Here is a 13,656-nt window from a genome sequence, read left to right as displayed (position 1 = left end):
ATGGAGATACAGGAAGAGAAAGAGAGCTTTTATTCTGTAATTCTCTCTCTCTCTCTCTCGTCTCTGTCTGTTGTCTCTCGCCCTTCGCTGTCTGTCTGGTTTCCATCAGTTGTGGTCCTGAGCTGCAGCTCTATCGCCGTGGCGACAGAGAGCAGTCTGGTCGCTATGGGAGACAGGCCAGAAATAAGCTGTCATTAGACGTGTGTGTGTGTTTGTTTCTCCCACATATAATAATAGTGATACAGAGCACTAAGTTAAAGAGCTGCTGCACTGTGTGTGTGTGTGTGTGTGTGTGTGTGTGTGTGTGTGTGTGTGTGTGTGTGTGTGTGTGTGTGTGTGTGTGTGTGTGTGTGTGTGTGTGTAAAGCTGTCCAGACCATCATTATGATGTAAATTGTTTTTCTGTTTTTTTAGTTTTCTGCTTCTCCACAGCTGAAGAGTCTCTTCACAGAACACATCAGTCTGCTGGGAGGAGGAGGAGGAGGAGGACTACAATACTGTTACTACAAAACAGTAGTACTAGCTGTTGCAGCTCCAGTAGTGTGTAGCACTGTAGTAGTAGTAGTAGTTGTAGTGCTGTAGCGGTTTCTGTAGTTTTAGTAATAAGATGTTCAATAGTCACACAGATGAGAAAAGCATCCGTTTTCTGCAGCATCACAGCTGTAAATAAAGTAGTTATAACTAGCTAACTGTATATAAAGTAGATAAAACCAGCTAACTGTATATAAAGTAGTTAAAACCAGCTAACTGTATATAAAGTAGTTAAAACCAGCTAACTGTATATAAAGTAGTTAAACTAGCTAACTATATAAAGTGGTTAAAACCAGCTAACTGTAAATAAAGTAGTTAAAACCAGCTAACTGTATAAAGTAGTTAAAACCAGCTAACTGTATATAAAGTAGTTAAACTAGCTAACTATATAAAGTGGTTAAAACCAGCTAACTGTATATAAAGTAGTTAAACTAGCTAACTATATAAAGTAGATAAAACCAGCTAACTGTATATAAAGTAGTTAAAACCAGCTAACTGTATATAAAGTAGTTAAAACTAGCTAACTATATAAAGTGGTTAAAACCAGCTAGCTGTATATAAAGTAGTTAAAACCAGCTAACTGTATATAAAGTAGTTAAACTAGCTAACTATATAAAGTGGTTAAAACCAGCTAACTGTATATAAAGTAGTTAAACTAGCTAACTATATAAAGTGGTTAAAACCAGCTAACTGTATAAAGTAGTTAAACTAGCTAACTATATAAAGTGGTTAAAACCAGCTAACTGTATATAAAGTAGTTGAACTAGCTAACTGAATATAAAGTAGTTGAACTAGCTAACTGTATATAAAGTAGTTAAACTAGCTAACTATATAAAGTGGTTAAACTAGCTAACTGTATATAAAGTAGTTAAACTAGCTAACTGTATAAAGTAGTTAAACTAGCTAACTATATAAAGTGGTTAAACTAGCTAACTGTATATAAAGTAGTTAAACTAGCTAACTGTATATAAAGTGGTTGAACTAGCTAGTTGAACTAGCTAAGTGAATATAAAGTAGTTGAACTAGCTAACTGTATATAAAGTAGTTATAAAGTAATTAACCTAGCTCCACCTCGAGCAACAGTAAAATGCTGCTCTAACACTGATGCATCATTAATAATGATGTTATTTATTATATTAGTCACATATACTTTTCATACTTTAAGTAGGCCTAAATTCAGCTTGTAATACTTCTGTACATTTACTTAAGTAGTATTTTAAATGCAGGAGTTTTACTTGTCATTGAGTACTTTTACATTGTAATATTGGTACTTAGTACTAGGATCTGAGTTTTAAAAAAATCACTTACTACAATATTTGCACATGGAAACTACTGCATGCTTAAAGGAAGTTTTTGGGAAATCTGCTTATTTCCTCTCTGGTGGAGCTTGATATCACTCTCATGTCTGTTTACTAAATATGAAGCTACAGCCAGTTAGCTTAGTTTAGCTTAGCTTAGCGTAAAAACTGGAAAAAGGGAAACAGCTAATCTCACCAGCTAACCAGCACTTACACTAAAACTGGGCCAATCCATAATGTGGCTGTAATGTACACTGCAGCCTGTAGGCGGCGCTGACAGACACTCAGACATTTCTTGTTGTTTCAGTTTCAGTTGACTTGTGTTTGCTCCTCTTCCTGCTGGCGTTTCATCTCCAATATGCAATTAACAAGAATACAACCCTCATCTGTTTCAGTAATTGGTTGGTTCATCCTGTGTGTGTGTGTGTGTGTGTGTGTGTTTACAGCCCAGCAGGGTTTCTATAATAATAACTTGTTTCACATTCAACTGCAGGAAACACTCGGCCTCATTAGATGCAGATAGCTCTGCAAAAGAAAGTAAAGTTTTTTCTTCATTTGACGCTGTGCAGGGAGACAGCCCAGGGTCAGAGGTCAGAGTTCAAAGGTCAGAGGTCGGCCCAGCACCCTGAGGTGGGGGGAAATTCAATGTCTTTCTCAAACAGCACTATCTGTTGCGGTGAGTTTCGACAGTCTGGTCATTTACCGTCTAAATCTCAGTTATTATGGAACTGGACACGAGGATGAGCCTCGTTTCACCTCCCACAGTTACACAGAAATCAATCAGCTGTTTGCATATCAATACTGGTGCCTGCTCCACCAGCTGCACACCTGTCAATCACACCACAACAGTTGTCATTACACACAGCTGTGGGTATTCACAGCACCCTTAGCATTAATTAATCACATGTACTGTAAACCATCATCGCAGTGATATCTCAATCATCATTATTGATCATCTTCCTGACGATCAGAGGTGGGTTAGGGTTCCTTCGTGGTCTGAAACAGTAAGTTCATCAAATTCAGGTTAAAAACAACAACAACGTATTTGCTCTTTGCTAACGGAAGCTGTGTACGTGTTTATTTGCATGTAGAGCGGGAAGCAGGATCCGATCCCAAGTGGTCACTGGAGACGCATGTGGAGACGCATGTGGAGACGCATGTTGATGCCAGGTGTGAACAGGGTCACGCACACACGTGCACACACATACACAAGACAGCGAATTGTCGTTTTTAGACTTCAGTGCTACAGATTTAACAAACCAGATAAAACATGTTAATCAGGGAGCTGTAGAGAGGCTGGTAGGTGGATTTTGTTGCCTTTGAACAGAGCCAGGCTAGCGATTTCCCCTGTTTCCAGTCTTTATGCTAAGCTAAGCTAACCATCTGCGGACTGTAGCTTTGTTTATTTAAGTTTATTTAGCCCTCATTTTTTCATCCCTGCAGTTCGAGGACCCTTTTCTTTAGTTCCCTTAATGTCTTTAGCTTTATCTCTCTTTACCTTGTTGTGTTCTGTTTGAGTTTCTTTGTGTTTTATTTTCAAACATGTCGAGGAAGAATTAGAAATACTTTCCTCAGTCAAAGACAGGAGGAGAATCGTGCCAGAGACAGAAATATAACAATCTCGACATGTCGGCTGTTTGTGTTGTTTCATGTATCTTCAAACAAACCTGCAGTGTGAGCTGGGATGTTTTATGCCGCATGATCACAGTCAAATCTTTTTCCTCTTATTGTTGGAAACAAACTCACCTGTTGTTTTTGCTCTGCAGCAGTGACTGACGCTTCCCCTTTAAGAGATCCAGGAAGTGCACAGGAGCAAGGGGGTATGGGCGGGGCTTCCTGGTTCAGGGGTGGTGCTTTTTGAGGAAACAGGTGTGTGTGCTGACAAGGATGATGTCATTCTCTGGCTGAGTCACCTGGGAGACGGCTGCTGTGTGGACAGAGAGAGAGATAAAGGAGGAGGAGGAGGCAACGAGCTGCCATCATCACTCCTGTTTTTTCTTTCTGAGGAGGCGTCGATGTGAGGAAGGAGGCCCAGCAGAGGAGCAGGAGGAGGAAGAGGAGGAGGAGAAGATTACTTGAATGTTGCTGTTTGTTAAGGTGAGAGAGAGACAGAGGGAATGAATGACGAAGATGAGTGAAAGAGAGAGAGAGAGATAACAGAGTTGCAGAGTAATTCTTTCCTTTCTGTGGATAAACCATCTCACCAAACTCCATTCAAATATCTGCTTGTTTTACCTCATCTCTTAACTGCAGAACTTGATTTGAGAGCTCAACTCTTTAAAGGACCATGTTGGTGTTTTTGTATGCTTCAGCTCAATAAGTAGCATCTGCAAGTGTAATTTCCATCCTCACTTTTCACCATTTTCCAAATGATCCCATCTGTGTTTACATACATGGCCATAAGTGTGTGGACACCCCTGTGTGTACTTTTGGTGTTTTTTTCCTGGTTTGGTCTCCAGGCCCTTTAGTTGGTTTCTAGAGCTTTTTTCTCTGAAAACAGCTACCTGCTTCTCTAATTTTCAGAGAGGGAGATGTTCAGGTGGACATCAATCTCATGTCACTATATTTCGTATGGAAGACATATGAATAAGCATATTTCCTAAAATCTTAAACTTAAGTTAAGTGAACTCACTGCATTAACCCTCAGAACATCTGTTGAACCATATGAAGAGTTTCATCCCAAAGTGATCACATGGTTCTGTTTTCTGGCTTCTAACTGGATGATATTTTGTTAAAATTGATGGTGATATCTGTGGAAACATCAGGCGTGTTGGCAGGTCTGGTGAGGAGGAGGAGGAGGAGGAGGAGGAGGAGGAGGAGCAGTTAAACAGCAGACTGGCTGCTTCAGAGCTCAGTCTATAATTTCTCCAGCTGCACTTTGGTTTAGTGGTCAGTTTGGCTTCGTCACTCCCTGTTTTTAGTCCTGGTTTTGGATTCTCTGTCGCCCAACTCACTCTAACTCTGTAGATGAACACTGCTTGTTTGGGACTTTTTGTTGGGAAACAACATTTAAAACAACATTTAAAACATTTAAGTTATCAGCAGTCCCACCGTCCCGTCTTTTCTCTGTAACCCAGGGTCGTTCATGGCTCATAAACTTTTCTCTTGTTGCTCTGACCTCTGACCCTGAACCTCCTCCACCTGTTTAGTGGAAGCCGGGGGAAACAAAAGAGCCCCCGTCTGTCTGATTTACGTGTTGGCTTGTTGGCTAACAGCTAGTCAGCAGTCCACCCTGCAGTCAGCTGGGTTTAGCTGACAGTAGAGTTCAGACAGAGTCCTACTCTGAGTTCAGGTCTGAGTCTGGAGAAACCTTCCTCCTCAGTTTTAGATCTAAGAGTGATTCATAAAGGCTTTCAGCTCTAAAAGTAGCTCCTGAGTCACTGAGAGCTGCTCACAGCAGTAATGTGTCTCATCACGTCAGAGTTTAGTGATAATGAAGCCAGTTATTAAGGAGTTCATCGGCCAATAACAGCCGAGATGACAGTTTGCACTGATGAAGATCTCAGCTGTCTGAATTATTCATCAAATCAAAAACGCTCTTCAGCTTTTTTAAGTGATAAACATATAAAAACTCAAACACATCACATGTCCGTCCAGTGGTTCCCAACCTAGGGGTCGGGCCCCTCCAAAGGGTCACCAGATAAATCTGAGGGGCCGTGAGAGGATTAATGGGAGGAAAGAAGAAGAAACGCAGTCCTGATAAAATCTGTCTTCAGTTTCTGGACTTTTCTCTAATCTTTTTTTGGACTTGTTGGATCATTTGACCTCTTTGGGCCTCCAACAGTTATTGAAATGAAACCATTCTCTGAACTCCAAACACGGCTTTATTCGTTTTTGTTTTAATAATGTCAAACCTTAATCTGAAAAGTAACTAGTAGGCTACCTGTCAAATAAATGTAGTGGAGTAGCAGTATAAGGTCACCTAGAAGTACCTCAAATGTGTACTTAAGTACAGTACTTGAGTAAATATACTTGGTTAGTGTCCACTGCTGCGTTCCCTGTAGTCCAGTCCAACATCTGATGTAGCTCTCCCTTAATCTCGTTATCAAGATGTCTTTTCAGAATCAGAATCAGAAATACTTTATTGATCCCGGGGGGGAAATTGTACAGTACCGGTGCTCCCATTCAAGATTAGAAAGCAGCATAAATTTAGAAATAAAAGTATGTACAAAATATAAAAATAAGAAATAGAAAATAAAAATATACATATTTACAATATTTAAGTGAAAAATAAAAGTAAAAAATATATACAACAGCAATGTATATGTATGTCTATATATATCTATATATATATATATATATATGTATGTATTACACTGTTATTTAAGAATAAGTAATAGTGAGGTAGTATGTGTAGAATATTTCCAGTCTCTTCCTATGTTCTGTACTGATATCAGGCTTTTACCTAATGTGGACTCTGATGCAGACCGCAGTCTACTAGGAGGATTTAGAAACTCTTGGATCATATTCTCTTCTTCCTCGTCCCTTGAAGATCAAAGTTCAAGCCCACACTGCTCCTGAGCTGTAAATGTTTCCAGAAACATCCTTCGTTCAGCTCTCAGATGACTTGAATACATTCTCTCTTTAAAGCTCGCTGATGACGTGTGTTCCTCACACCCATCGTTCATATTAACTATTGATTAGTGGAGCTTTAAAGATAATATAATAATAAAAGCTGTCACACAGCAAGTATGTGTTTGTAAGTCTGAATTGGAGTTAAAGGTGTCAGTGTGTGACAGACAAACAGCAGAGAGCAAACAGGTGACTAACACACACACACACACACACACACACACACACACACACACACACAGCCCGGGGCAGTTGAGCGTCATTTAATACACTGTGTGTGTGTGTGTGTGTGTGTGTGTGTGTGTGTGTGTGTGGTACCATCATATGACTGGGAGAGTAAACAGTGCTGATGTAACGTGGGGGAACGGTGAGGGTGATGTCATGCAGGAAGTGGACATAGTGAAATGAAGGCACACACACACACACACACACACACACACACACACACACACACACACACACTGTAACTGTACCATATGCGTGGTGTCACATGACAGTTTGTTTAGTGTTCAGCTGGTCCATCCAGAAGTGTTGAAGCCTTTCAGATTCACTCTCACTGTGAGCTTCTTGTTAGCCACGCTAGCAGCGCGGCTCTATGGAGGGTGACGTCGATCAGCTCAGCAACTATCAGATGGATCATTCTCCTCAGGTTGTCATGGTCCCCAAAGGATAAACCCTTCACACTTCTGTACCTGCAGAACCAATGACATCAGGAAACTGTCCTGTTTCTCAGTGTGGACACAGCAGCGTTTCAGTACACTGACGTTGTCTCATGGCAGCTACTGGACCTCGCTGTGTGCGCTACAGCCGTCAGGCCACGTTTGTTAGGTGACACGACGCTACATGATGTGTCTGTGTTTGTGTCGCTGTGTGAAGGCCAGCAGTTTGTTTGACAAGGTCCCTGTAAACTGTGGAGGAAAGTGACTGACTGCATTTACTTCAGCACAGTTTTTAGAGGTTTTCAGTCTCGTGGTTGGACCTGCTCAGGTTGGCAGCAGAGCTCCTGAAGTCCTGAAAATGTGCTATTTTTATTAAAGTTTATTATTAACTTGTGTACTGACATTCTGTATAATGAGTACTTTTGGTTGTTACGACCCAACAACATAAAACCAGATGTATTTGGTCAAACCAAGTTATTTATTGCACGGATCAGTTGAAGGTAACTTAGATTTACAAATGACAAACAAAGAAGGTGAACTACAAAAGGCAGACGGGCCTGAGGGTTCTGCTTAAACCAGAAGAGGACTCTGAGCTTTAACAAAGTCCACCTGACTAGATAAAACAAAAAAATAGAAATAAAACCTCAACTGCCTTCCCGGCCCTGCTCTTACCTGCCCCAACACATTTGAAGCAGCACTCCTGCTCCTGGTGTCTCTAAACAGAGGATGTCTGAGTGTGTGTGTGTGTGTGTGTGAGAATATCTAAACCTGGTCCGGTCCTCAGCTAGCTCAGTCAGTACTTATAGGATCTGAGTACTTGTACCACCACTGACTGTAAAACTACTTTGCTTTCCTAAAGAGCAAAAGTACTGCTGGTAATATTACTATCATCGTCATCAGTATTGTTTATTGTTAACTGGTTCAAACAGGACGCCCCCCCCCCAGTAAACACACACACACTCAGTGTCAGTAATGAGCAGGAAGCTGCAGCAGGTCAGCACAGTTTCCCTCATGTCTGTTTTGAGCCGCAGACTCTTTGTATTCAAATCACAGCAGCTTTTTGTCTGCGAGCTGAATGAGAGACGAGTCTTTGCTCTCACTTCACTGAGCTCTTTGTTCGTCATCACAAACCCTAAATCACAGCCAGCGGGACGGAGAGGGACAGTAACCATCAAACACCACAGTGTGAGGAGATGGAAGTGACTCACTGTTGTGTTTGAAAACACGTTCTGACAGCACAAACTGTCCGTTACACGGCCGCAGCTCCTCAGCGCAGCGCATGCAGCAGCGATCCGCACTGAAACTGAGCTTTTCAAACATTGTGCAGGACAACAAGGAACGAATTCATGCTCATATATGTCACAAAGACAAAGTGGAAACATTTTAGAAAAAAGTTAAAGTTGAATGATTTAACAACATGTTTCAAGAATAAAGTGGAAATATTAAAAGATAATTACTTATCTTACCACACCTTACTTTGTGGTAATTATCTCTCTTCATTCTCTAGTAAAATGTGATGATTATTAACTGAATCATTTTTGTGTTGTTTCAAGTGAAACCTCAACATTAGAACTGCACCTGGATGTGTTTTCAGTCAGAAATCCCATTCAAATAAATAGTTTTAATGTTTTAATGAGAAAAAGAAAAATTTGAAAATGTAAATAAAAGCAGCTGTTATGTCTTTAAGGCTACTTCAAAATAAAAGCATGACATGTGTGACATTAACTTTTACCTTTAGTGGAAAAATACACTTTTGTCTTCTTGAATGTGGCGTTTTCCTTCGCTGTGGGGGCTGTTTTCTTGCTTTGGCGTCCCTCTAATCACTGTTGTCCGTGTGCTGCGACCTCTGACCTTTGACCTCCTTCCTGCTGCTCCTGTTGAAGCTCACTCTGCTCGGTCCGATCCTCCCTGGACACAAACTAAACTTTAAATGTTCCAACATGGAAAACAGAAACAAGGAGCTTCTTCATTTTGGAGTCCAATTAATAATGAAGCATTTTTCAAACCAAACAAAGTGTGACACACGAGGGGGGTGGGGGGTGGGGGGGGGGCGAGGAAATAAAACACCATAGACGCCCATGATCAGAGACTTCCAGCAGACCTTGAAAGCATGTGTGAGCAGTTCAATGGATTTTATCCATATCGATGCTCCTGTTGAGCAGCAGAGGACATGAAACGTTACTGTGTTCACCAAACAAACGGTCAAAGAGAGATAAAGGGTTGGATATCTGCATGAGGCCGAAGGAAGAGCAGCACGTGAGTCTAGGTGGAGACAGGCGGTGTTGTCCTGCTGATGGGAGCGTCAGATCCGAACATGCTCATATACAAACAGTCACTCTGGAAGGACAGACTGATGAAACATGTTGTCTTTTAGACCTGAATGATGCGATGTTGGTCTACTGGTCAGCTTTCCATGACATGTTGTGTGGAATATCATGGCCCCCAGAGATGACCGCTGATGACCTGGGTGGCCTCCTGACCTTCCCTGTAGCGCCACCCTCAGGACAAACTTTAGACAGACTTTGGAGTTCTGTTGACTCACCAGATACCGTCTGTTTACTCAAACCTGCTCCCACCGCGTGAAGCTCCACAAACATCCACAGCGATAAACGTCACACATCAGCGCTGCTGTTCCTGCCTCACTGCAGTGGAACGTCTCACCAGGGGGTCAGAGTGGGCTGGACCCCCTCCTCTGCTGGAAACTCCTCAGAGATGTTCACATGTCACAGTTAGTTCATCTCAGTCTGTGCAGGTTTCATTCAGATGTAAGTGAAGTCAGATGGAGAGAAACATGCTAAATTCTATACATTTACATTACATTTACATTACATTTACAAGACCCCCCTCCTTCCCTCCTTCCCTCCTCCCCTCCTCCCCTCCTTTCCTCCTTTCCTTCTGTCTTTTCCTTCTCAATTCAGTTCACCTTATTCTGAAAATCTAGGTCTGTGGTGTCAAAATGCTCGAATCTAGATGTGGATCTACTTTTACTACTTTAAACAATGACTTAGCATTTTGTTGCTAACCAAAGAGACTGAGGCTATGCTTCCTGTCGCTGCTTCACAATAAAAGCCTTCCAGTGGTTCACAAGTGAAAGGCTTTTAATGTGAAGCTGCAGCAATTTGATTTGCATTAGTATGACTCACAGGATGTAGGCTGTTGGTATAAGTCTGCCATCCTCCCCTTCCTGTCTGCGTGTGACCGTTTTGCAGGGACGCCGTCGCTGCATCCTGGACTCAGCGCCGCCCGAGACGATTGTGATTGGTTTAAAGAAATACAAACAAGCCAGAGCTTAATCTTAATCTTCTATCCCAGAATGATGATGGGTTGAGCCAGACCTTTCTCCAAAGTGTGGGGAGGGATCTGGCTATGTGAGACTAGATTTGCATTAAACACAGTGATGGACTGAAGGTCCTGATAGGCACCAAAACTGACAGGGACAGCTGGTGCCGGTTCTGTTTATACTGGTTGTTTATACTGGGGTATCTGTTTGTACTTGTGCAGTCCAGCTCCGTATTTAAAGTATTTACATTTTATTTGTTTAATCCGTGTTGTGTTTTTACATGTGTTTTTGTACAAATTAAATGAGGTTAGAGGTGCAGATAGGAGGATTTTGTTTCCAGTCTTTATGCTAAGCTAAGCTAACCTGGCTGTAGATTCAGATTTAAAGAAGGATATGACAGTGGTCTCAAATAAGCATATTTCTCTAAATGTTGAGGTGAGATTGATATTGTTCCTTCCAAAGACAGTAAAGTCAGAAAGAGAGAATTTCCCAAAATGTTGAAATATTCCTTTAATTGCAAACAGCTGGATGATGTCAACAAATCTAGTGAGATTATTCCACTTCAAAAAGCTAGCAAAGGTTTTGTGCTTTGAAAATATAAAGATGAATACATTGAACATGTGTTTGTTGTATCTCTGTAGTTCTGAGGAGGAAGTATAGGAACCAAAACATTTCAACAGGACATAAAACCTAATTGATAATCCATAATGAAATCTATGGATCATTAAAGGAAGGAGCAGGACAGCCAACATACAACAAACTGACAGTCAAAGAACAGTTCAGCTGACAAGACCCGAATCATCCAGTCCAATAAGTAAGGCCTCAGTTAGTCCTGTTCAGCCCAGTTCAGCCCAGTTCAGCCCAGTTTAATAGAAACCAGGCTGAGGAGTTTCCACCAGAGGAATGTTTGAGGGCTGTGGTTCATATCTGTTCTCCACCCAAACACTCTGTGGAGCTCCAGACAAACTGAAAGCCATCTCCATCTCTCTCACATGTTTCATGCTCGAGTTTAAACTGTTCGCCTTCTTATGAAGCTCCGTTAACTCTGGTACATGTTGTGTTTTTATAAGCAGTAATACATGTGGTGCAGCAGCCAGTGGTGGAGTGCAACTTCAGTACATGTACTTGGTACTTGGTAGTAATAATAATAATTTAATAATATATATATATATATATATATATATACACTTTAATACAGTCACAGCGGACATTTACCTTATTAGTCTTACATGCCAGAGTATTTTTACAGAGAGGTTTAGTTTCACTCCTCCTGTTCTTACTAATGATGATCATCACCGTGAACTTTCTTTGTACAGCGTTTTTCAAAATGAGACGTTTTCTAAGCGTTTAACATGAAGGTGTCTGTGCTACTAACGTTATGATAATCAGTGACCTTCAGGGGTGCTGGGAGATGGACCGAGCCAGGCTAACTGTTTCCCCCTACTTCCAGTCTTTATGCTAAGCTAAGCTAACAACATCCTGACTCCTGTCTTTTGTTGTTGTGTTTATCTTGAAGTCCGTCTGGAGTAAAAGAGGAGACGGTGTGATGTGTGAGGGTGGATGGATGTCTTCAACTTCAGCTGCAGCGACGTCAGATCAGAGAACACTTCGATGTGTCGTTCTTGAACAAACACTGCATCTTGTCGTTTAATTTGGAGGACTTGTTGTGAGACTGGTGTCCTCCTCTCATGAGAAAGAAAATAAGTGCTGCTGGATGGGATACGTCTCTTGTTGTTGTTGTTGTTGGTGCGGTGGTTTCCAGTTGTAAACGCCTCTTTGTTTTCATCGTCTTGGTGACACAGAAACCATAAATCACTTTAATTATGTGGTGGTCTCATCAGTTTCTTTTGTTTTTAAGTAGCCACAGTGGAACTGGAATGATTACTGGTAGTACTGTTTATAGAAGTACTTCTGGTGGTAGTATTAATAAATGACAGTGACACAATGTTATATGGATATGTAAACATGTTTACAGCAGCTGATAAAGTGTTAATAATAATAAGAATGATTTAGTAAAACGAATGATTAAACACACTATAATGACTCGTTGCAGTGTGTGTATCAGTCAGGTTTATTATAATGAACTTGTTGGTTATGAACATTATGAGGCTCAGAGTCATCCTGCAGTATGTGTTGTGGCAGGCTGCGGTGAGCTGCCACGTATTGATCCTGACATGTCCTCCTGTGTTTCTACTGTGATCAATACCCTGATCAATAGAGGCACACACACACACTCTGCTGTTGAAGCACAACTTCAGCTCTGCTGCTCACTGCACAGTCAGCTCACAGGTTTAACTCCTGACTGTCTTTATTTTCAACACCAGACTCCATTTTCTAATGATAATTACTTAATTATAAAGTGATGATATACCAATGACCTCTTCATAAAGTTATTATATGATCAAATTAGCCAAAAGATGCATCATGTCTTTATCTACACGAACATAAATTAATAGTTTGCCTCCCCAGTTACATTTAGTCAGGGCTGCCCCCTTAAATGCACCTTAAATAATACACACAGACGCGTTAAGACGTGGTTAGCCTAGCTTAGCACAAAGACTGGAAACAGAGGGAAACTGATAGCTTCATCAAGGAGAAAAAAAAATCCACTTTACAACAAGTCCACATCTTATTAGTTAACAAGCCAGTGACCACTCCATCCTGCAGCCCCCCCCCCCCCCATTAAAAAAACAAACAAAAACAAACAGATGCTGGAGTCGCTGATGTCACATGTGAATACTGGAGAGAGTTTAAAATGAAGGTGTTCTGTCCCCCCCCACACACACACACACACACACACGCACACACACGCACACACACACACACACACACACACACGCACACACACACACACACACACACACACACACGCACACTCACATGTTGACACAGATGCGCGCGCTCGTGCTCGCGCGCTCAGTGCTGCAGGTACTAACTCCTCCCCCCTCCGTTGTGCCGCTTTAAACACAATAACCGCCGCTTCTCCGGAGCCGTGGACAAACTGGCTCCAGGTCAGCCGAGATTCCTGCTTCTCCTCCGGCGCACAGGTCACAGGTGAGCCGCTTCATGACCTCCATGTTGCTGTTTTTCCGTCTGCGTTTGTGCTTTGATGATGTCGGTAGATTTGAACGTAGCAGCCGTTACTCTCATTCACCGGCGTTAGCTAATACTACGTTGTCGGTACCGGTTACTAACGGGCTCGCTACGTTGGTGAACGTACACGGCTAACGTACGGATCCTGGTGGATTCGGTGTTTTAGTGTTTTTATCTGACTAGAAGAGAGAATATTCGGTGGAAACAGAGCAGTGATGCTGCTT

This window comes from Enoplosus armatus, chromosome 12 (genome assembly GCF_043641665.1).
Source record: "Enoplosus armatus isolate fEnoArm2 chromosome 12, fEnoArm2.hap1, whole genome shotgun sequence".
Classification (NCBI taxonomy): Eukaryota; Metazoa; Chordata; class Actinopteri; order Centrarchiformes; family Enoplosidae; genus Enoplosus; species Enoplosus armatus.
This window is presented reverse-complemented; position numbering follows the sequence as displayed.